The sequence below is a fragment of the Nyctereutes procyonoides genome, unplaced genomic scaffold (assembly GCF_905146905.1).
Source record: "Nyctereutes procyonoides isolate TBG_1078 unplaced genomic scaffold, NYPRO_anot_genome, whole genome shotgun sequence".
NCBI lineage: Eukaryota > Metazoa > Chordata > Mammalia > Carnivora > Canidae > Nyctereutes > Nyctereutes procyonoides.
Window position 1 is genome coordinate 40,395,856 of NW_026575142.1, and position 24,519 is coordinate 40,420,374.

The following is a 24,519-nucleotide window of genomic DNA, read 5'->3' on the forward strand; positions in this document are numbered from 1 at the left end:
GCTTCTCTCCTGTTCCTTCCCTGCTCTCCCATGTCACGTGTCCTCCTCAGCCTTGGGGCTCCCCTGGGTTCTCATTCCTGAGTGCAGCACCCGGGGAAGCTGCCCCAGTGGCACCTGGAGAAAGGGCACGGGCAGCTGCTGGTCCGCTCTCCCCTGCTTTGTGTCCTCCGCCCGCAGGAGCCCATGCTGAGGACAGTCTGGACATCGAGGACGGTGATGACCATGGCCCCCGTGGCTTCTTTCCCCGGTCACCGTAGGCTCTGGCCCGGGACATGCCGGGGAGCTGGGGGGCTCCCAGCGCTCCCGGGCACCCGCTCTCTGAGCACCCACCTCGGCACCTAGTCATTCCCCCACAGGCAGCTGTCCCAGGACTAACCTCCCAGGGGAAGGGAGAGCAGAATAGCAGCCCACCCCGGTGAGGACGTGCTTGGTGTCAATCATTTGCGCCGGACTCGTCTGACCGCAGCATGCTCCATTGAGACTCATTTCCAGGGCATATTAATTCAGTCGTGATTCATCCATCTCTTGGTGTAGATGCGTGTGTGTGTCTGGGGGTGGCTGGACTTCTAATAATGTCAGGGAGACACTTAGAATTGTTTATTCACAAGTGACACAGACATACCCTGCATACTGGTGGTTTCAGTTTAACACAGATATCATCCTAATAACTTAGATATTTACAATATGCTCCACGTGAGTGGTCTCTCGCTGGATTTTCTGTAGGGCTCTGTCTAGAGATAGAGTGGTCAGCACACACCTGTAACTGTGATCTGAATTATGGTGTGAAATAACACCTGACATTTATTAAGCTCTCGCCCCGTGACAGACACCATAAAGTGCCTTCTATCATGAGCTCATCTTTCCCAAACCACGAAGGACAATGTCTGACGTGCTGCTTGGAGGGTAGAGAGGCTTCTGAGGCTGGGCTCGCAGAGACTCAGCCTGGTGCTGCCCCCTTAGCTCTGGGGCAGTGGGGAGGTGGCTGTTGGGCATCTGGTTCCCTGAACATTGTTGTCCTCCACTCCATCCCCTTCCAGAGATCATACCCTCAATAGGAAGCTGCAGACTGGAGTTGGCGGGGTCATTCCAGCAAGCAGCCAGCCCACGGAGGACACAGGATCCCCAAGCGGCCCTTCTCTGCACCGTGCGGGCTGGAGGGGAGGGCCAGACAAGATGCAGCCTGGGGATGCTGAAGTCCAGAGGACTCACACTCAACCAGATCTCCAGAATATTCCTCATCTGGCCGTTCAGTCATCCGTCTTTTCATAGGTCACCACGCCCCGAGCCAGGCATGACAGCATTAAGACCATTGAGTCAGGGCAGACCGGGTGGCTCAGCGGTTTAGTGCCGCCTTCGGCCCAGGGCATGACCCTGGAGTCCCGGGATCGAGTCCCATGTCGGGCTCCCTGCATGGAGCCTGCTTCTCCCTCTGCCTGTGTCTCTGCCTCTCTCTCTCTCTCTCTGTCTCTCATGAATAAATAAATAAAATCTTAAAAAAAAAAAAGACCATTGAGTCAAACACCTGGCCCTTTGAGGTCACACGGTTCAGTTGTGCATTGGAGGATTCTTCCCAGGGTCACAAAGCTGGGATCATCTGGGGCGAAGGGCTTGTAATGAGCCGGAAAGTCTTCTTCACCAGTGTGAGCTGCATGCTCTTCACAAGTGCCCCTTGCTCCCCTGTTGCATCTACTTGCGGTTCTGGGTGGGGGGCACTCAAGCCAGCGAGTTGGCCCTGTCTTTTGTTGGCACGACGGAAAGAACAGAGCCAACCCTGGAAGCGGGTCTAGAAACAATCCATCCTTCCGAACCGTGATCTACTCTTGACTGAATTCTAATCAGCCTGCTAATCCCGACAATGTGGGAACAGGACACAACGAGGACGCAGTGCAGTGCTTTGCTCCATCCTTGTGTCACAGGGTGACACACTCCCCGCTTCTGCCCTCCTCCGGCTCTCTGCGCAGGTCCGCAGCCTCAGCATCCAGAGCATGCATGTCCACACTGCTGTGGCACACTCAAGGTGCACACTGGGGCTCAGGCGATGTCTTCACAAGTTTTTGGAAGAGCTTCAGGGCGTTTAAAATTTCCAGAAGTGGAACATGCTACTGTACACTCTAAAAAAGTATGGAGTGTCTCTGGGTAAGGAACATTGGCCTGAGTCTCTGCGGTGGCATCCCATGAGCAGGCCAGGCCGGCACTGCCATACGCAACTCTTTGGGATGCTCTTGCCTTACAAACTCTTTAGTTTGAGAGAGAGAGAGAGAGAGAGAGAGAGAGAGAGAGAGAGAACTGGATGCCAGGGGTTTCTTGAGATGCTTGCTACTCTACAGGCTTCCATCTTTAGAGCAGCAAGTGAGGACAGAGGAGAGAGAATTTTGGGGCAAATGGAAGAGCCACATGAAAGACAAATGGACACAGATGTCTAAGGAACATATACAGTATATTCTTAAATGTTTCCATATGTTCCATTAGGTCCTGACCTCACCCCGGAGACCCTGTCTACACGTACGAATCTGTATAGCCTGGGACCAGCGCTGCCTGTCCTCGTGCCAGGAAAAAAGACGAAATGCATTTTCTGCTCAAATTTTATAAGCGTCTGGTTCTTAAACTCTATAATTTAAAGGGGGGGGGGTTGGAGTTCAGTTGCCACATTTTCTACCTCTGCCTGGGGTAAGAGATGGCCATGCAGAAGGGGAAGATTCAGAGTTGGGGTGATTGAAACCAGGTCTCAGAGGCAGGGCAGACGCAGGCGGAGCAAGCCTCAATGTTCGGCCGTCACCCGGTGCTCACATGGTGGGCTGTTGTTTCCTTAAGAAGCTGGCATTTGGCAGGAGCCGGTGGCATAGAGCACAAGGAGCAGTGTCACCATGTGGGCATGTCTGTGATCACTAGGTCTTCTTTGCTCTGGAGTTCCAATCCCTTTCGCTCTTATCAGTCCCTTTGCTCTTACCTCTCCGGTCTTACACTCGCATCTCTGGAAGGTGAGGTGTGCTGGTCAAAGGAGCAATGGGTTCCGACAGAGAGGCCGCATCCCCGCCCGGCCTCCACCAAAGTGCCACCACACTGGACGGCGGATATTCTGCTTGCTTCACATGCCTTCCTTGGGGATCTTGCCCTTCTGTCTTCCCTGAGGCCGAACGAGTCTACACGTCACGATGCTGTGTCCCCTTACCTCTCGTGGAGGAGGGGCAACCTGGCCCAGCCTTGGATGGACCCATGCCCCAGCACTCTGGCGGTGACACAAGGGGCCTGCAGGTCTGTCTGTGGCCATCACTGGTTTGGTAGAGGGGCGCTCAGAGAAAGAGCTTCCTTTTGCTCAGGGCTGATGAGAAGCATGGATATTCCTTCCTGGCTACACTGAACAAGATGGCAAGGGGAAAGGATGAGAATGATACGCATCGGTGAGAAGAGGAGTTGAGGCAGGTGCCATGTGAGCACTGGATCCACTCCAGAGTGGCCTCCAATCATGTGCATCAACCTCGTGCGCGTGTCTGTGTCTGTGCATGCGTGTGTCTGTGTGACACACAGGCTCACTCTGTGCCTCCAACCACGGGTTGCCACTTCCACCATTGTTTAAGGGAATGGACCAGAGTACCTCAAGATTTTCTTTCCAACTCTATAGTTTTGTAAAATAAACATTTAGAGGGGAAAATTGTAAAAGAGAAAATGAGCTTTAAAAACTAAATGCTTTTGATCACCTATGTGGTGTAATGATGGACTCAGAAGTGTGATGTTCAAATGTCATGTACATTAATCAGTACACCACTAGTATTTGCACTTATTAACATTTATTAAATCCCTCCTCCCTAAGTAGGGAATTCACATCCGCAGTACTTTATTCACATAGTATTTTGGTCAAGGACCGTAGTCTCCTTTGTGTTATAGCAGTTTCTGCATGAATCTTGTTTTCCTGCTGGGTAACTTCTTGGAGAACTGGGCTAACCTTGGCATCATCTGGCAGTTAGCCTTGAGCCCTCACCATTCAATGGGTGGGGCTCACAGGGTCATGCTAGGTCACGGGAGAGACTGGGAGGTGACCCAGGCTCCGACCCTCCTCCCCCACTTTGTCAAGTCCATTTGCAGAAATGATCTCAGTCTGCACACTATTGGTTGAGGAGGCAACCACACACCCAAGGTTTCCCTCACACACCGATCATTGGAACGTTTTCCCCAAAACTGATTCTTTCTCTCAAGGCAGCTCGTGAATCATTTTAACGGAGCGTTTGCCACTGTGGACAGTGGAGGTTTCTATGAAGCAGCTCGGCAATAGTGAAGGTCCTGGTCACCTGTATCAAGAATTTGGAAACTACTCAAACACAAGCATTTGAATTTGGGTGAGTCCCTATTGAAATGTCATCACAAGAGTTATCTTCCAAGTTCGCCCTCGAACAACTTGCAAATAGAAGTAGTGCCCTTAATTTTAATTCACGTCTTAAGTCAGACCTTCTGTTATACTCAATTATATCTTAAGGACTCATTTGCCAAAAGTATTTAGAGCCCAAGGGCTTACTCTTCTTGCATTTAAAGGATTTGGTGTCTATAGCCCTTAATAAAGTGGGCAGCAATTATTAATATAGTAATATTTTATTGGTTTAACTGAAACCAGAGATAGAAACGTTTCAAGATTTAGACTTAGAACATTAAAACCAAATTAAAATAAGTCCAAGAAAAAGTCTGTGAACTTAATTTAGCTGAATTCTACATTTTTAAAGGAGAACTAGTGATTATTGTTTCTCCTGGTGGTTAAAAAGAACAGAACAGTGCTGAAATTTGAATTTCTGGACTTATTAGTCTTTCATTAAATCAAAATGCCAAAGCCAGCAAAACTTGTTTTGAGTAGAAAAGGGAGCATTGTGCCAGTATTTCGTGCCTCCCAGAGGCCAGCCCCGCGCCTGGGGCTCAACAGGGCTCTCAGCTCCCCGGTGGAGGGTGGACGGGAGGGCCCAGCCCCGAGCCTTCCCGGTGCAGAGAGGAAATTGCAGCTGGCCCTTCCCAAGGTGCAGGCAATTAGCAAACCATATAAATTTTAGTGGGAAGTGAAGCCTCGGAGTCTTTGAAAAACAAAACAGTCCTTGGCCGTGGAGTCCCTGAGCGCCGGAAACATGTGACCATGTACCCGGCTCAGGCAGCCTTGGTGACCACGGTTCCGGGCAGAAATCCTCCGTATTCCCGGTTATCGGCTTCATGCGCTGGTTCTAGACTGAACTGCTTCACCAGAGAACCTACCAGAAATCCCCCCAAATGAAGATGCAAACGTGCCCAGGACTGGAGGTTTCCATTTTTAAACATCCTTCCAGGAGTTGCATTAACATTCTTGGTGGACAGAGTATTACTTCATAAGCTATTCGAGGTAAAATGGACAATCACAGATGTTTCCATCTAAAAACGGGCACTGGGAGATTGTTTGGGTGGTTTGGCAAAATCTCCAACAGGTTCTGCGTTGGGTCAGCAGCTCTTTGGGGGGTTTCTGAAGTCACAGACATAGTCGAGGCCGCACCTGGCCAGCCTCCTCGGCCCCGGGAAGCAGCCTTCATCACAGTATTTCGTGCCCTGACCTTTCTCGCTGGCCAGAGCCGTCCCCTCTGTTGAAATGTCGCACGATGGTCTAGCATTGCCTCTCACTCTTGTACGTTGGGATCCCAATGTAGCAGACATTGAGACAGAGCATAGTTTTGAGTGACCACAGCACAAATTTAATATATAAATGTGCTTTCTCTTTTTAAAATATCTACAAATATTTTTTGATTCATCAGAGTAACTACAACAAACATGACTTACTTCTTACATTCGGATCAAGTGTATCCTGCGTGTGTGTCTGCAGGAATTCGGGGCTTTGGATTCACATGGCGAGCTGGAGTTTAAGAGCAGGACGTGGCCCTCCTCTGCCTCCCAATTCTGGTTTGCAGAACAGAGAGATGCTACCCCTGGCAAGGGAGACCCAGGTGCCCCATACAGACATTGGAAGGGGAGACAGCACCTGTCCCTGGTCCGAGTGGGTGATCTAAGACACAAGGCCTGGCCCCTGAGAGGAGGGTGTGCAGCTCATCGCCAAGGTGCTCACACCAGAGACAGTGAAACAGTGTACTTTAGGGAAACCAATGGGAGTCCCCAGAAATGTGTCTCAGGGGATTCTGAATGTCAGCAGCCAGTCTCCTAGATGAGCAGTTCCAGGCCCTCTGTCTCTGATGTCAGCCCACAGGCCTGCCACTCTTCTGCATCGCAGGCCTGGAGGAGGACATGGGGCCAGTGGGACCCATCCATGCAGTGCTGAGAAGGTCCCATTTCTCCTCTGTGAGCTGAACCATTAGCTCCTCAGAAACACCGGTGACCAGTCATCCTGCAGAGTGGGGGTAGTCGTTCTCATGCCACACCGCATCTTCTGGCAGCCAATCTGGCCGAGGTGGGGAGGTCGTGGTCCCTCCTGTGTGGGGGGCTGGGTGAGGGCGCAGTGGCTTCTCTCCTCTGCCTCCAGCTGGCCGCGTGCCTCCCAAGGCCTTCCTCACCCCCGATTCACCACGTCTTCTGGAAGGTGTCCTTTCATAGCAGTGATGCTCTTGCTCACCCTTTCCTACTTTGCATATCTGCTCAACCCCTGGGGGAAGGTGTTGGATGGGTGGACCCCGTGTGCAGGTGCTGGTCAGCCCCAGCTGTGAGCACCCCAAAGGGAGCAGCAGCCTTTTGGTCCCTGGTTGCTCTAAGATTTTCTCACTCTCTTTGCAGGATCCAGGGGACAGACAGCGACAGCCGGAACTCAGACACACCTCTCTGTGGCCCTGGTGTCCCCTTCTAAGTACTAAGGGCCCATTCTCCCCCTGGCTGTGTGTTCATGGGAATTGGCCAAACTGAATCTACTCTCACAGATTTGCTTATTGTGGGCCGTACCTGGGTCTCTGATTTCCTTGCAGGCAATGTTATAGGTAGAAAGGTCACCTTGAAAGCACTTTCCTTCCAAAATAAAACCAAAATAGAGGACGACAGCAAAGCAGGACCTTTTGGAGGCTCATGGAGAGCTTCATGTCAGCCGTAGCAGAACTGTGGAAACGGGGCTCATGGCTAACTTCACATAGACCACTTCTGTTCTGCAACCCCAAGTCTTCTTTCATGAAAATTTATGGTAAATTTTCCAGCAGTGTAAACGAGTACCCTTAAAAACCCTTCCAGACAGACTAATAAAATGGAAGCTCATTCAAAAAAAAAAACAAAAAAAAACAAAACAAAACAAAACAAAAAAAACACCTCTCTGCTTTCATGAAAAATGATCCACCATTAAAACTGCTGGGATTCTCTGAAAAAGATAAAGAGGCCAATAAATTCTGAGGGAAGACTTGAGTGTCAGAGACGTTGAAGCTGAACGGCGTGGACAGCTGGAAATGCGTGCGAAGGGAGCACCTGCAGGAGGAGAGAGGGTAGCCCGGGTCCGGGGTCCAGGGGTCACAGCCCAGCAGGCCCATGGCTAAGCCCTCAGGGTGCAGGGAAAAGACAGATTCCACTTGATAGATGTTAATACAGGCTTAATGAGGACTGTGAGACTTGTTTCAAGTGAACAAAAACCAGCCTAGATACTCCTACCTTAATTAATTACTCAAGAATATATCTTTTTTTCCCTCAACAGTGAAACAAGCATGAGAGCCATAAAATACTGGAAAAGATCTCTGGGCAAAAGAAATGACAAAAACTCATCTTATAGGAAGATCTCATTACACAGATAAAAGTGTGCTCTTAAATATGCATAATATATGTAGTCATTATACACAAAACCTTCTACCTATGTACTCGCTGGACACGTTTATCATGTTTTGTCACACTTCAAAACATGTTTATGTGGTGTTGCAATACAGCAAAAAGAATGCAAGAAGAGCAGTGCAAAATGAATGCAAATAGCATATTTCAGAATTGGGGGACAAATGAAATAGTCACGATACTATCAAGATTATTGTGCCGGATATTCTAAGGCAGTAATTTGCCCAAATTTAACTTAAAGGAAGGAATTTCCCTTGGAGAGCTTGCATAGTCTCAAAGAAGAAGTTATTTGCAAATGAGAAGTATATAGAAAAGGGCAACCATGCAGCTGTTGAAACTGATGCCCTGGGTGGGAAGGTGCCTGAGCCGGATGGGGCTGCGGCTAGGGTGGGCACCGTGACTGGGTGGTCGTGGGCTAATCACGAACACTCAGGAAACACAAGCATATTTGTGTCTGTAGCACGTCTCTGTCGTGTTTCAAATCGATAGAGTTGGCATTCGTGACATTCACTGGTATTTGACTCACTGCCTCACTTTCTTGGGGCTGCAGAGACAAACCCTTAGAGCACGCCCTTGTGCGAACAGGTGTTGGGGAACGACTGGAGCCCAGGAATGTTCTGGGCAGCCAGAGGGAAGTGGTATTGCTATTTAATGCCCAAAACATAAAACATTTTTTTATATAGTTGTGCTCAACTTCAACTGCTGAGAAGACAAAGGCGTCCTATGCAGTTCCCTTTGCTTAATACATCACTGCTTGCTTCTGTGGCACCTTGATCCCCAGAATGCTTTCTCCCTGGTACACAGGACCAGGTCAGCTCAGGACCTTTGAATCTCCTCTCCCTGCAGCTCCCATTGCCTCCCCTCCATGCACCCAGCTGACGGAAAGTCCAAGAGGGAGAAGGCCTGCCCACGCCCTGGGCATTGGAGCAGGCAGGGCAGGCCTCTCCTCTTCCAGCTCCCCATACTGGCACTGGTCAGGTGTGTCCCCAAATCCATGAGGCACAGTTGACACCCAGCTACACCAAAGTCATTTCCACTAAAAAATGGAACAGGTGAAGAGTCAGGAGCCAGGCTCTGGTGAAAAGTGCGATTGTGGGGAGAAGGGCTGCCCTACAAGAACTGTGACCCAAGATGGGGCAACATAACCCCCATGTCACAGAGCCATGACCAATGATCTGCTTCCGCTGGCTCGACACAGGTTTTAAAGAGTCTTGCAGTGTGGTATAGGGTGAGGGTATGAGCATGGCCATTAGAAGGATCTGTCTAAGCGGTGGGTTCCACTGCCGGCTGCGAGGCCTTGGACAAGTCCCATCACCCCCCAGAGCTCACATGTGACTAAGGAAAGTGCAGCTCCTGTAGTGATCCTGTATGTGGGTCACTTAGCTGCCAGCTTGATGTTGACTAGAATGCAACACAGACAGCATGTCTTTTCTCTCCCATTGTCCATTTTTGAAAAATCCATTGATTTGCAGAGTGGCTAGAATTAAAAGACTGTCATTGGCAAATAAGAACAATGTGGAGTCATCTGAGTTCCGTGGAGCTGGTGATGGTGTGGGTGACAGTAACCTCCCCGGAGAACTGGTGCAGCACCTGCTGAATGAACAGGAGCTCATGAAGATGCTCGGGCTGGTGCTTTTATTCCAAGGTGTGTGTGTGTGTGTGTGTGTGTGTGTGTGCGCGTGCGCGCACATGCTCCCTTAAAAACCTGTCCAGAGACCCTCTGACATACCCCCTTTCAAGAGGTGGAGGTTGATTTCCAACCCCACGAGTGTGGACTGAACTCATGACTCACGTCTAATGAAAGGAATACACCAACAGTGATGTGCTGTAACTTCCAAAGTTAAAAAGACAGGGAATCCCATCTTAGCTGTTTCTGTCTCTCCCCTCGCCCTCTCTCTGTGTGTCTCTCTGGCCCTGTGTCTCTCTCTGTCTCCATCTCTATTCCTTTGTGTCTCCCTGTGTCTCCATCTCTGTCTCTCTTTTTCTCTGTCTCTGTTACTGCTCACCCCCTTCCCATCACTTAGTCTAGAGGAAGTCAGCTGCCATGTCACCAGATCCCTTCTGCAGCCTCTAGAGAGGCCTGTTTGGTTGAGAGCTCAAGCCTCCATCCAAGAGCCAGAGAGGACCTGAGGCCTACGAACATGGCTGTTCGTGTTCAAATGGGGAGCTTGAATGGAGAGTCCCCTCCTCCCCAGTATGTCCTTCCTGTGAGACTACAGTCTCAGCCAACCACTCAAGAGCTTCACAGCAGCCTCATGAGAGACCTTAGGCCAGAATCATCCACCTCAGGCTACTCCAGAGTCCTGACCCACAGAAACTCTGATGAAATCAATGTCTGTTATTTTGAGTTGCAAAGTTTTGGAGTATTTTGTTATGCAGCAAGAGCTGACTAATACAATACTTTACAGAAGAGGGTACATAGACATAATTCAAGATCTACACAGAAATACTCACAACGGCATTGTTTGTAGTGACCCAATATCTGCAAACACTGCAGTGAAGAAATAGGCTGTTTGCATTCACTCATGCTATTCCATACAATAGTACAGCTGTGTGCGCTGTTGGGAGTGAATCTCACATGCAAGGTTGAGGGAGAGAAATCATATATATATGAGAGCCTACACTGCATCTTCTATTTATGTAAAGCTGCACCATAAGAATAATTCACCTGTGCTTCTAAAAGGTGGAAAAGAGATTAGCTAATAACACTAAACCCAAATTGTGTACTTCGTGAAATAAGTAGGTTAGATTTGATCTTTTCTGTGAAGGGATAGTGTGCAATTATTTTAGGCTTTGTAGGGCATGCAATCCTTGTCACAACTGCTCAGCTTTGCCTTCAGTACAGCACAAAGCAACCTTAGGAACTGCATCCATGAATGGGCCTGACACTGTCCCAATAAAACTATTTACCAAACAAGCTGCAGATTGCACTTGGCCTCAGGGGCTGGAGCTTGCTAATTCCTGCTTGAAATCTAATAATTCTAAACACTGTGGCTATTTAAAAGTATGGCTTTATTATTCTAGGACTTCTAGACCTATGCTAAAATGGAAATAAAGCAATATTTCAGCTTTATTTTTCATATTTAATAGAAGAAATAAAAGAAAGAGAGAGTGAGAGGAATTAAACTTTCCAAACACCCATGAAGGCTTTCCAGGTCAGGGTTTGGTTGGAATAAGGAGTCACCTGGACTCCCTGGAGTGGAGGTCTCCAGGTCCCTCTCCTGGCAATGCCACCCAGGAGGGTCCGCCAGACCAGAGGGGTCGCTAGGGCTGCCATGTGATGCTCTTACTGCTGGATTCCAGCTGCAGCTTCAACTTGAGTTCCTCATCCCCAAGTCACAAGATCACAGAGTCACAATGAAATGATATATGTCTTCTTTTTACCTTGAAATAAACCTGAAATTTCTAAAATAGTTAGTAGTGCCTTCAAACACTCATGGTTTCGAGACACTATGATAGATTGCATGGAAGACTGTTAAAAAAAAAACAAATGAAAATAAAACATATTAAATAAAACATTCTCTCTTGATTTCTTGTTGGGGAAAAAAACAGTTAACCAGGAAATGTACTGCTCTGAAGTGCCAGCGCCTCTTTACCCCCACTGTTTGGGGAGGGTGCAAGATGTTTGAGCTCACTCAAGAAGGCCCCCTGAGCCTGCAGGACTTGTGTCTGGTAGTGAACAAGCCCAGGGTAATGGAATTCGTTCTCCACCAATGACAACAGCACCCAATCTCTCTCCTTTCACATTTTCTGGACATAAATTTCACTTGGCGAAAATATGCATGTACTTTGGAGCCATGAAGCTCTCACCATGTCTATATGCCCTGAGCTGTTTACCAGTCCTGGGTCCTTAGTAAAGTCTACAATATACAATATTCCACTAAAACAACCCATAAACACTGCCCAGCAGTGGATGAAAGTAACAATGCCTTACTTGTCACCAATGTGGTCGAAGTGTGGCTTAGCTGAGGTCAAAAAGAATGGCTGCAAATAGATGTCCTCGTGTTTGGCAGAGTGTGGCCACAGATGGGATATCATCACCACACACCCTGATGGTGGGAGAAGGTAGGCAGGACAAACTTCCCTCCAAGCTCTAGGGCTACTGAAGTTTATCAAAACAAACAACGACTCATAATTCAACAGTCTGAGTGACCACAGAGAATGACGCTAACTTTGCAAGAATTTTGGATCTTCTTCACAATATGACATTTTAAAATCCAAGATGCATGTTAGGATCCAAGTCCAAAGAAAATGGCCAAACTTAAAATTAACATGAAATAAAATAAAGACTTGCCAAGCCACAGGCAGTGAGTCAAAGAATAGGAGTGGCTTTGGTCATTGGCTAGTAAAGAGAGAATTTCATTATCCATTTCTGTCTCTTCTGGGACGGCTTCTCTACCAAGTAGAACACCAAGATAAAAGTTAACTTAATTTTGGTGCCACTGTCATCAAATGACTTCAAAAAAGTCACAGTGTAATGAAGCATCGTAGGAAGGAGTCACTACATACACAGCAAACTACCTGCCACAAGGTGGGTCAGTGCATCCAAAGATAAAGGAAATAGCCAATCTCCTGGGTCAAACCCTAGAAGGTCTAAAGCTACACGATGCAGTATCTAATTAATGTGCTATGGAAGACTGCCAGTCAGAAACCAATCAACTTGTCTCTTAGCTGACTTTGAAGAGAAAAAAAAAATCCCTTCCTAGGCAAGTAATTCAAGTAAAGGGAAAGTAGGCAAATATGAAACATGAACAGAAATCTGGTATTCTTCAGCATGTCCCCAAAGTCTATGGTCAGACAGCAAGGATGGCAAGTACAGTTAGGAAAACCTTGATCGTGAGATATCTCTTGATCGTGAGATATCATGGACTCCTGCCAATGGCCAGAAGTGAGTCAGAATTATCCTCAGACCCTGACAGCAAGTTATACTAATATGCCAACTGGGGTTTTAATGCTGAAGAATCTATATTTATATATGGACAGGTTTTTGTGTATCCCAACTGATGCTTCACTGGACCAGTAGAAGTACTTGCTATGAAGATGCCTCCATGCCACCTGCCGGGCTCCCTTCCATGGTCTTGGAGGTCAAGATCCTGCTACCCATCTGCCCCATATTTTGGAAGGCAGTCATCTTACTAAAAGGCATAGGAGAAAGGATATGGGAACATCACTGTTTCTCAAACATGCCTTCGTTGATACATAATAGCTTTATTACATCTTACTTCACCCACCAACCTTGCATTCCCCTTAGGATCCGTGGGTAATGCATTCAGCATTTAATATTTCTATGGGGTGTGTGTGTGTGTGTGTGTATGTGTGTGTGCATATGTGAGACGCTCCTGTAAGATATACTAAGAACCGATTTTGGTTTTTTTTGTTTGTTTTTTTATTATTTACTTATGATAGTCACAGAGAGAGAGAGAGAGGCAGAGACACAGGCAGAGGGAGAAGCAGGCTCCATACACCGGGAGCCCGATGTGGGATTCGATCCCGGGTCTCCAGGATCGCGCCCCGGGCCAAAGACAGGCGCCAAACCGCTGCGCCACCCAGGGATCCCCCGATTTTGGATCATATTTGAAAACTCTCAACAAAAGGTTTTTGAGATAAAAGTAGATTTATTTGCATATTGAAAGCAACATAATAAATAAACCACTTTTTTGTAGATTTTAATTTAGTGATCAAGAAAAAGGAAGAAATATAAGAACTAGTTTACTGGTGAGCAATAGGGAATCTCCCTTCTGGTTGCGGGGAGAGAGAGAGAGAGAGAGAGAGAGAGAGAGAGAGAGAGAGAGAGAGAAACAGAGCTCCTTACATTCAATCTTCTCTCTCTCTCTCTCTCTCTCTCTCTCTCTCTCTCTCCCCCTCTCTCTCTCCTCCTGCATCAGTATGAAATGGAAGGAGTGGAGGTGAATCCTGGAGAATACCTTACTGGGGAACAATATTAGTATAATTCAGAGTCCAGACATCCAAATGCATCATCCAGTCTGTGTTTCTCTGAATATTGCTCCATCACATATTTTAAAATATAATATTATGTGATTGATATTGTCATCATTTTACAAAGCCCACTTCTGACAAAAGGAGTCCTCAAGTGAAACATGTCCTGTGGTTGATGTTTCTTGGTTTTCAGCAGCTATCTTCATAATCATGTAGTTGAGAACATTCTGCCTTTCTAACCAAACTTTCCTGTCAGTGATACCTGAATTTTGCCTGATGGAACAGATCTGGCCCAGGTTACCCTCCGCACAGGACGCTCTCCTACCTCCTCACCCAGAGCAGCAGCCTCTGGAGTTCCCGGGTAGCGATGGTGCTTTTCAGCTTTGGGATGTACTGCCTGACTAGATCGTGAGGGGTTCCCTACAATGTTTGTTGGATACATCTCTTACAGGATTAATTAGTTAATCAAGGCAATTAATTCCATCTAGCCTACAACATCTCAGACTGTCGCACGACAGCCAGCACCAGCACTTCAACCTAGCATAGAGAAAGGAGCTGATAGAAGAGGACTCCATGGTGGGGGGTAGGTAGGAAATGGGTGAACTCAGCATAAGTGACTGGCAGTCCACATTGTGAGTGTGGCAGGTTCATCTCACCCCAAGAGCCAGTGTGCGCCTCGGCCGGAATGAGCGTCCATTAGTCAAATCAAATAAGACACAGATAATAATGTATGACTGACCCAGGATACTGGAGAAAGACCAAATGGGGAAATAATACATTAACACAATAAAATCACCAAATAAAGAAAAGAAAGAGAAGAAAAGGAAGGAGAAAAAACAAAACCAGGAAAATATAAGGGAAAGTTGACAAAGAAGACAATGGCTGTTCTGATCACCCTGCTTTTTTAGCATATGCCCTTGGATCATATGGGGGAAAATACCTGGGGAGGGGTGCGGTAGTTGTGGACCTTGGAGTGTCTCACTGAAGTGGGATCCACTCTGATTTCTTGAGGAACTTTCTTCCAGAAGCAGAGAGCTTCTGCTGCTACTTCTTCTTTAACATGTTATCTATCATCTATCTATCTATCTATCTATCTATCTATCTATCTATCATCTTTCTATCTATCGAGCAGGGGAGGGGTAGAGGCAGAAGGAGAGGGAAAGAGAGAATCTCAAGCTGACTTCTCGCTAAGCATAGAACCTGCTACAGGGCTCCATCCCAGGATCCTGAGATCATGACCTGAGCCATAATCAAGGGTCAGATGCTTAACCAGCTGGGCCACTCAGGTGCCCCAGAAGTAGTGAGCTCCTTCTTCTAAGATATTTCCTTTCCTGCTGCTTATTGAGATTATTTCTGCTACTATGGACATCTCAGTGTTTCCTGTTTCAAGAGGCAGAAATAGTAATATCAAATTTCCTGAAGTAGTAATGGGATGGTGTTAGTTGCTGCTGCCACTCAGCAGGATCTAGTAGTGCTGGGTCCTCAGGAGAGGTCAGACCAGACCGTGGATGTGGCATGTGTGTTTACAGGGGTTCTAGCATAAAAGCTGCACTTGGGAACCTATCCTGAAGGTCAGAAAATACCACATGGACTTGGATGCATTTCCCAAGAGTTGCACACTTACGTACATGTGTATATGACACTTATGAAGGATATGGAGTAAAGAATTTACTTTGCACAAAACACCCAGTTCCACACATCACACTTCTTAAAAAGTTGCTCATATGCCAATATCGAACATGTGAAATGTATGACATTGCTCATTTGGAGAGAGAGCAATCTATAAATATGGGGTATAATAGAATGCAAATTGGTGCAGCTGCCATGGAAAACAGTATGGAGGTTCCGCAAAAATTAAAAAATAGAAATACATTTGATGTAGTAATGCCATTACTGGGTATTTCCCCAAAGAAAACCAAAACACTAACTCAAAAAGATAGATGCACCCCTAGGTTTATTGCAGCATTATTTACAATAGCCAAGTTATGGAAGCAGCCCAAGTGTCCATCGGTAGATGAACAGATAAAGAAGATGTGGTGTTTGCATACAATATAATACATTACTCAGCTGTAAAAACAAAAGTGAGATCTGCCATTTGCAACAGCATGGATGGACCTAGAGGGTATCATGCTAAGTTAAATAAGTCAGACCGAGAAAGACAAATACCATATGATTTCACTTTTATGTGGAATCTAAAAAACAAAACTGATAAATAAACACAAAGCCGAAACAGACTCATAAGTACAGAAAGTGAACTGGTGGTTGCCAGAGGGTTGGGGATGGGCAAAATGGGTGAAGGGGAGTGGGAAGTGTGGGGTTCCAGTTACGGAATGAGTCAGTCACAGTAATAAAAGGTACAGCATAGGAACTACAGTCAATGGTATTGTAATAGTGTTGTATAGTAACAGATGGTAGCTACACTCGCGGTGAGCATAGCGTAATGCGTAGAGGTGTCGAATCACTGTATTGTACATCTGAAACTCATGTAACCTGTGTACCAGCTATATTTCAATTAAAACATAATAAAACCAACCTCAAAAATTAATTATATTAAATTTTAAAAATATGAGAAGCACTTTTTAACCAAACAGTCCTGAGCATTGACACAACTTCAAAGGAGATAGATGCTCTTATTTCCAATTTATGTCTGCAGAGAGGCAGCTGTGGACCAATGCCCAGGAGACAGGCTCCCCTGCCCCATCATTTGCTCCTGTGTGGCATCTAAGCAGACTTTGAACCCTGTCCACCAGTAATTGCAACGATATTGGACAAAGTACACTCAGCGGGTAGCATATCAGTCTGAACCTAGGTGGGACTTAGAGGAGCCCTAACAATTTTCATCTTGGTTCTTGCTTATGGAGCAAATGCATGGTCCACCTGTGTGTGTCTGCCACCGGAGGAGGGGTGCAGAAGTCCTGGAAAATGGGGTCCAAGCCCTAAAGCCCACCACCTGAGCAATGGGAGCCATCTTGGCAGGAGTTGCTTGTCTAAGTCACTTCACTTTCGAGGGTATTAGTGCATTTACAAATACTGAAGCTAGTCATTGTGATCATGTTAATTAAGACCGACTTTCAAGTTCAGCATGACTTATTTACACGTTCAGTGTTTTCATTCCATAATATGACTTGCTTCTTTAAAAAGAAGAAGAAGAAGAAGAAGAAGAAGAAGAAGAAGAAGAAGAAGAAGAAGAAGAAGAAATCCACGATTTCCTCCTCTGTCTGTGGTCTCCTTCCTCCTCCTCTGACAGAGGCTTCCGTGGAAGATAAAGAGTCAGAAAATTGGATTTGCTGTGTCAGGGAGATAAAGCCCGGAAGTGTCTCTCCTTTGCAAGGGCTTTGCTACATCTATGGAACCCCAGAGGAGTCACCTGGGAGAGAACACAGCACAAAGTGCCATCTCTTCATTTAGCAAAGACAAAAGGTGTGCTATAAAGGTCCACATCAAAAGGCATCGGATTACTAATCAGGCTAATGACCTGATAGGCAAATCCCCTAAATCTGAAGTCCTCATTGTGTTCCCACCCTGGACCACTTACTGAAGTCCTTTTGGCCTTTGGCTATTGAAATCCTGCTCTTCACAAGGTACCCCCAAGAAAGAGGCATTTGTTATTCTACCTTGTTCAAAGACTACCCCTGAATAGCTTCCAGGATTTAGTTTCTCCTTTTCTTAAAAAAACAAAACAAAACCAAAAAAAAAAAAAAAGAGAGAGAGAGAAGAAAGAAAGAAGGAAATAAAAAAAGCTTTGGCTAAGTTAAATGGATTAACCATCTTTTCAGTGGGTATGGGGAAAATTGGAGTTGGGTCTTTATCCCCCTTGGAGGGTCTGAGCTGCAGCTTTTCACATGTGCATATCCCTTTAATGACTTAATCACCTCATTAGCTGACTTGCAGAGGGCATTGCTAAATACTCCCTGGGCTGGCCTCTTCTTCCACTATCCTCAAGTGATTAAGGGAGGATTCCAGGGAGAAGAGCAGCCCTTGGACTTTAAGATCCCAGAGATAAAACACTGAGATAGAAAAACCAAAATAAACCCATTCAGGAGGAAATGTGAAGTGACTTACTGTAAATCCTCCCTTTGAAACCTTAGGCTCAGAAGGGGTGTGGCATCCACAAACCTTCTTCCTGGCCAGGGGCTTCTCAAGTGTCCCTTCTAATGCATTCCGTTCTATTTCTTTAGTAGTTTGTTTTGATTTTTAAAGATTTTATAACCTCTGCAAGTAAACCTCTCTCCCTGCAAGTAAACCTCTCTCCACAAGTGTCGGAAAAAGCCAGATCATGAAGGGCAAAGACTGAGAAGTAAGAAATTTAAGATTCAAAATATGAAAACTGCCCTGAACTAACCCCAGGTCCCTCCATCTCTCCTTGTTGTGCATCTACACAGGGGGAAATATAAATGAAATTTGGGGGGAGGGAATCCAAGGGTGCAAGCCTACCCTGCAGTCTTGGTTTTTACAGTCTTTGTGATCACCTGTGAGGTCTTGGTGGAGAGTGGTAGGGAGAGGCTTTTTGTAAATACTGAACTCCAGAGAGTGACAGTAAATGGAGCTTTAAAAGGAGGCATAGCCCCCAGCATGTCTGGGGGACAAGAGCATGCACCTTGCAGTCCCCTTGAGCTTGCACCTCCTGGCTGCTCTCCAGCACACACCTGCACTCACTAGGTATCTCTAAACAAGGTGCTGGATTGTTTCTGAAGCCCTTCTGTTTAACCACCCTGGACAGGCAGGGCTTCCTGAGAAAGGAAGCTGGGATGGGACTTAGTTCATGCCCATGGACCTAATTTCCTTTTATTACCCAAGTGAGTGCTGAAGGGTATTTGCTCTACCGGAGAGTCAAGCTTCACTCACTTGCAACACTCACTTGCGACATCTACTTGCGTTCACTCACTTAAGCTTCTCACATTATATAAGATTTGCTTTATGGGCAAATTTTGTACCGCAGTTCCCATGCCTTGGATTTCAAAAGATCATTCCTGAAGACTGCTTCCAAGTCATGGAGTTATCCCAGGAGTCCCAGTGTGGAGTGTAGGGAGCCCTCTGGGGCCATACTGTCTCCATCCGTCTCTGCTCCAACTGTGATGAGAAACAGGTCCCTGGGAGCCCAGGCGTAGGAGATGAGTGCCCAGGAAGACACTCAGTCCTGGAAAAGCTGGCGGTTTTCTAATTGCAAAGAGCAATACAGAAAGGAATAGTCATTAACATTAGAGAATCATGTCTACACACGAGGAGGAGACCATTGCAAAGCCAGTTGGGCAGACAATTCAATGACCCAAAGAGCAATACCACACGTGCACTTACTGGTCAAGAGAGCCATTCCACCCTGACCCCAGCCATTCCTCATGGGATCCCACAGGAAAGGGTAGATTAAAAATATTCATGCCTCTTTAAAAATTCCAGGAATTCCTGCACTCAGCTGAGCACTGAAAAGAAAGATAAAATCATCAAGCCTCAGGCAAAAAAAATCTTGGCTCAAACCAATCAGAAAAACAAAAAGAAAAAGGAAAAACAAAATGATCTTTCCATTTTCCAAAAGGCCAGTTATTACCAATAATATAAATACAGTTGAAGTAAAATTTAATATCACATAGATGTACTCTGAGTGCACATATAAATATGCTGTCTGTAATACACAGGATCTGAGATATTCGACCAGTAGTCTTTGATATTTCAAACACTAAAGGAAGATCCTGTCTTAAGAAAGTTATTTATTTATCTATTTATCAGGGATGTAGGTAAAACTTTCATACCACTTAGCAAAAGCTAGAAAACCCAGCCCCGTCTCCAGTTTATGATGGAGTATTGCCTGCTTCATATGCCTCTCCAGCCTCCATGTCCATTCATCCATGGTTCCACAGCCACCCTTGGTCCACCTGATGAGCTCACCCTTAGCTCAAAGGCAGACTGCTGAGATGTCTCTCAGATTGCTTTCTTTTCCCTTTAAATGTTCTTCCAACAAGAATAGAAAAATCTCATATGCAGAATTCTGAATATTCTGTGTAGGTGCTTTTCCCTCAAGGGTTGGAGCATGACTCCCCTCTTCCTAGCTGTGGACTCTGCAGAGTGACTCATTTCCCAAGAGGGCAGTACCCAGGGAGGCAGGAGGAGGGGTGGCTTTCCAGAAGAGAAACCTGGCAAACATGACCCCAGCCAGATGGCCAAGGTCAATACCAACCATGATCAGTCATGTTGACAGAAAGCAATGAAAGTGTTAATTCTGTGGCCTTCCTTTTTTAAAAAAAATATTTTATTTATTTATTCATGAGAGACACAGAAAGAGAGAGAGGCAGAGACACAGGCAGAAGGAGAAGCAGGCTCCATGCAGGGAGCCCGATGTGGGACTTGATCCCGGGTCTCCAGGATCATGCCCTGGGCTGAAGGCGGCGCTAAACCACTGGGCCACCGGGGCTGCCCTGTGGCCTTCCTTTGATAAGCCCATGACCCCAGGCATGGACAGTGCCTCAGTTGAGGGACAAGCTACAGAAAAGTTGAACAGAAGTCTTCAAAACCTGCCAAGGTCATCAAAACCAAATAGAGGTCAGGAAACTAGCACAGCCAAGAGGATCCCAAGAAGACCTGATGCCCTGATGTAATGTGATCTTCTGGATGATCCTGGACTAGAAGAAGCCCAGCAGGAAAAACTACAGAAGTTCAAACAAAACCCCAGACTTTGGATACTAAAAACATACCCATGCTGGCTCATTCACAGTAACAAGTGTACCCGGTAATGCCACCACTAAGACTGGGTTCAGGGTATGTGGAAATTGTGTTCTTGCAACTTTCGGAATCTAAATGTATCCTAAATTAAAAGAATCAAATGTTACGAGGAAAACTTTACTCAGGACAAAAGAAATGTCTCACATCAAAGACTGGCCACTCTAGTTGTATTTGGATACCATCCCTTCACTGGCACCATTAACCCTCTGGTTTTACTAGACAATTCCAATTCACCTGGGCAAGTGCTTCAACATTAGCACTGAAGGATGTGTGCGTGTGTCACCTCCTAGAAGCCACCTGCTGGTTTCTTAGTGCCGCTTCAAAGCATGACTCTTATAAGTCGCCCCCCTTTCCAATTCTTTAACATACACAAGGCAGGTTCCATCCACACGGACCTCGTCAAGACCATGCTGCCAGGGTTAATGGGGACACACCTCTGTCCTCATCCCACGCATCCTCTCCTGAGCACCGGACACTGCCAAAAGTCCCCTTCTTCAGGAAGCATGGGTCTCCTCTGATTTTTCAGATGCCATGCTCTCCTGGTTCCCCCCGCCATCCCTCTACTCTTCTCAATTTATTTTGCTGGTTCATTGTCTTCTCTGACATCCAATTACCATCTCAGGTGTGTTATTACCAAAATTGAGTCAATGTACACTTCTGAGCTACACCATCTCCCACCCGAGTCCTGACTGGCTTCTCAGCTTCTGCGCTGGCATCTTTCCCCAACCACCACTGAGGTTGAGACTTCTCTCCACAGCTGAAAGATTTTGCACAGGTAAGGAGATCACATCTTTCCCTCCTAACACATTCTAATGGCTTCCTGCTGTCCTTAGACTCAAAACCCCCTGTACTCATCAACCCTGGCCTTTAATGACCTGCCCCTGTCATATGGGCCCTCAATATCTTTCTACTATATACCCTTTCTCTCTCTCTCTCTCTCTCTCTCTCTCTCTCTCTCTCTCACACACACACACACACACACACACACACACACACACACACAGGTAGCCACCACATAGACCCTTAGCTACTGGTCTCTAGACCCAGGTCCCAGCAGAGACCCTCACTCACCACTAGGGGGTCCCTGGACACCTTTCCTAAACAGCCTCTGAGCCAGGGTTTTTACCACGAAGCTTCTCCTGTCTCCAGGCCAGCCCTTAGAGGCCCAACTATGAACTGTGTGCCTTTCTCATGGCCATTAAGTCACCTTCTGTAGATTGTTTGCTTGTTCATATTTGATCTTTTCTACCTGAAAGCAATGGTCTTGAAGTTAAGGCAACATACCTCCCTATCTTCACTGTCTCATGAGGGCCCTTGGGCAGGAGTTCAACTCTCAAACTAAATGGATCAAATCATCCCCAGTGAACTACTCCCTCTTGATACCTGATATCTGGTGGCAAACTGAGTTACAAATCCTGATTTTTGTTTTTTTGCATGTGTTTGTAGTGTGTGTTGCTGGTCTCACTCCAGTGTAGCAATAATCGATTGCCTCTTTGAAAACATCATTTCAGCAGATGAGTAGGTGATGGAAGATTTGTGGGTTTTTTTTTAAACTTGTGAATTTTTAGACATTGAAGATGGTGTGCGTCTTTGAAGCATGAGGGATTTGAAAGAGTCATAACAGGTGATTATGTTTGCTGTTGAAATTGTCCTAACTCCAGGCAAGGGCTGAAATGATTGCCTCTAGGACCGCCATGAAATTCAAGCTGAGAACTAAGTCACCATCGATCGACCCAAGCAAAGCATGTGGCACCAGATGGAATCATCTGCAGATGTGGCTCTAGTGCCATCCCTTTTGTCTGAATGTGCAGAAATTACTGTGTCCTTTTGGGCCTCCATTAGCATCTGCGAGGACATTTCCATCCTGGAGTTCCATAAGATATCATGAATTGGCTTAAGAGCACGAGTGCAGCTGAGTGAGCTTTAAGATGAAAATGTATCTAAAGGGATTAAGGTGACATATGGCGGGGCAGGGGGTCTCAGATTTAAAGGGAATCTGTGTTTAGAGCTGAAAGGCAATGCCTCTGCAAGTTCTCCCGATCCCCTGAGACCTGGAGGAGGCTTGGCTAGACCAGGGATGCTAAATAAAGTTTTTCTTTCTGTGAGGTGCTCGGAGTGACACGGAGAAACCTGCTCTCCTTTGTTTCCCATTGAAGACCCTCGGAGAGGAATGCCCACACTTGTTTGGAGGGCTAATATCCGATGTGAAACAAGGGGCACGCCTATTGTGCCAGTCAACAGTGGCTCTATTAGAAACATTCAATGCCTTTCCAGAGCTACATGGTGCGTGATGTAATTCCATTTTCTCCATGACCGCAGGAAAGGGGAAATCAGGTAATTAAATGTGAGAAGTCAGAGGCCGGGCTGGGGAGCCCTTTCTGCTCAGTTAGCTTTCCCAATGCAGCTGTCCAGCTGTGGCCATCCCGGCGGGCCTGGGACGACGGCGGGCCGCACAAAGGCTCCGGGCTGCCGGGCGCGCCGTGGAGCGCACAGCTTCGTTGTCAGGATCCAGCAAGCCAGCCATGTCCTGCTCAAGTGTCACTGCTTCCCATCAACTTGAAAAGCTCCGGCGGGGGAGGGGGTGGGCGTCCCAGGACACGCTTTATGCTCCCGGGCTCCATTGTCTGGGGGCAGATGTAGTAGCCCCGGGGGCGTGGTCCGAGCCCAAAATGAACAGGAAAAGGGGCAGGAAGCGGGACGGGGACCAGGCAGGGCAGAGAGGTGCTGGGTGGACCAGTCGGGCATTTACTCACCGAGCTGACTTTCTGCTCGGGATTCACCACGCTCCGGGGTTTGTGGAGGTCCCTCCAGAGCTGGGTATCAGGTCTACATCCTTAAGATGGAAATAGTCGGATCCTAACTCGACGCAAGGTGTTAGGACCCGGGCCAAGGAGCTTAGCCCTCCAAAGTACCAAATAGAAAAGAAGCCACAGGCAGGAATTATGAGCAGCTGGGGGAGCTGGGGCAGCTCCCCAGGAGGAGCCCCCTGGCAGCGGATGGGGATGCCCGGAGGGGCGGCCCGAGCCTCCACCTGCCACAGACAGCAGCGCCGCAAGGGCCCACCACCTGTTTGGCTTGGTTGTGCTGGGCTTTAATATAAATAACTATGTTTGACATTTCAATTTAGTTTGTACAGCTTTTAATACATTTTTATACTGTATTCTTCCCAGATAATTTACTTCCCAAGCTTTTGTGATAATAAGAACCATGATGGGAAAAAAAACATTCTCATTTATGTGTAAATTCTGTTAACGTTGGAATCTACATAATCTTTTTATCCCAGTGTTGCTGTTTTCAAGTTGGCATCTTGAAATTTTGTAAGTGATCAACTATATTTCTTTCTTTCCTTTTTTTCTCTTTTTTTTTGTTCTAAAGCCATTAAATCACAGAGTGATGTGACTTCATGATTTTCATTTTGAACTCAAATGCCTTCAGAGATAGTTCAAAATGATGAGGAGCAGATTTGGCCTGAGAGTCACACACTGGTAAGGTTTGGGTATATTTGCATTTAAAATACTACAGTGCAATTTTGCAGGGATTTGGTCTTACCAAAGTGGGAGCATGCGCCCCCTCACTGTCCTTACTGGACGAAGGGCCTCGAAAGGCCCATGACAGTCACTATGTAGCCTGTGCTTTCATGGCACCGCAGGCCAGTGTCCAAGAGACAGCAGCTTTAAACAACTTTTAATTTTTTTGAATTTTTTTTAAAAAATTTAATTTATTTTTTATTTTTTTATAAATTTATTTTTATTGGTGTTCAATTTGCCAACATATAGAATAACACCCAGCACTCATCCCGTCAAGTGCCCACCTCAGTGCAACTTTTAACACCAGCTTTAAAGACACCTCCTGTCCCTTCTTTCCTGGGCTCCAAATATATTCTCCTACCTTCATTTGCCAGGCTCCCACTCATGCCAGGCTTGAGCAACACAGTCCAAAAGAGCTTCCCCACCTGTTACCTCCTTCTGTGCTGGTCCTGCAGGGCATCCCTCCGTCCCTGGCTCACACATTCCCGGGCCACTTTGTTCCCATAGCTTGTTTCCATGCCTGGGCCCCCTCCCCTTTGGCCATCTGAGACCTAAAGACCATCACCAAAGCCTCTGAAATGTTTGTGGACAAACTTAGCTTCCCCAC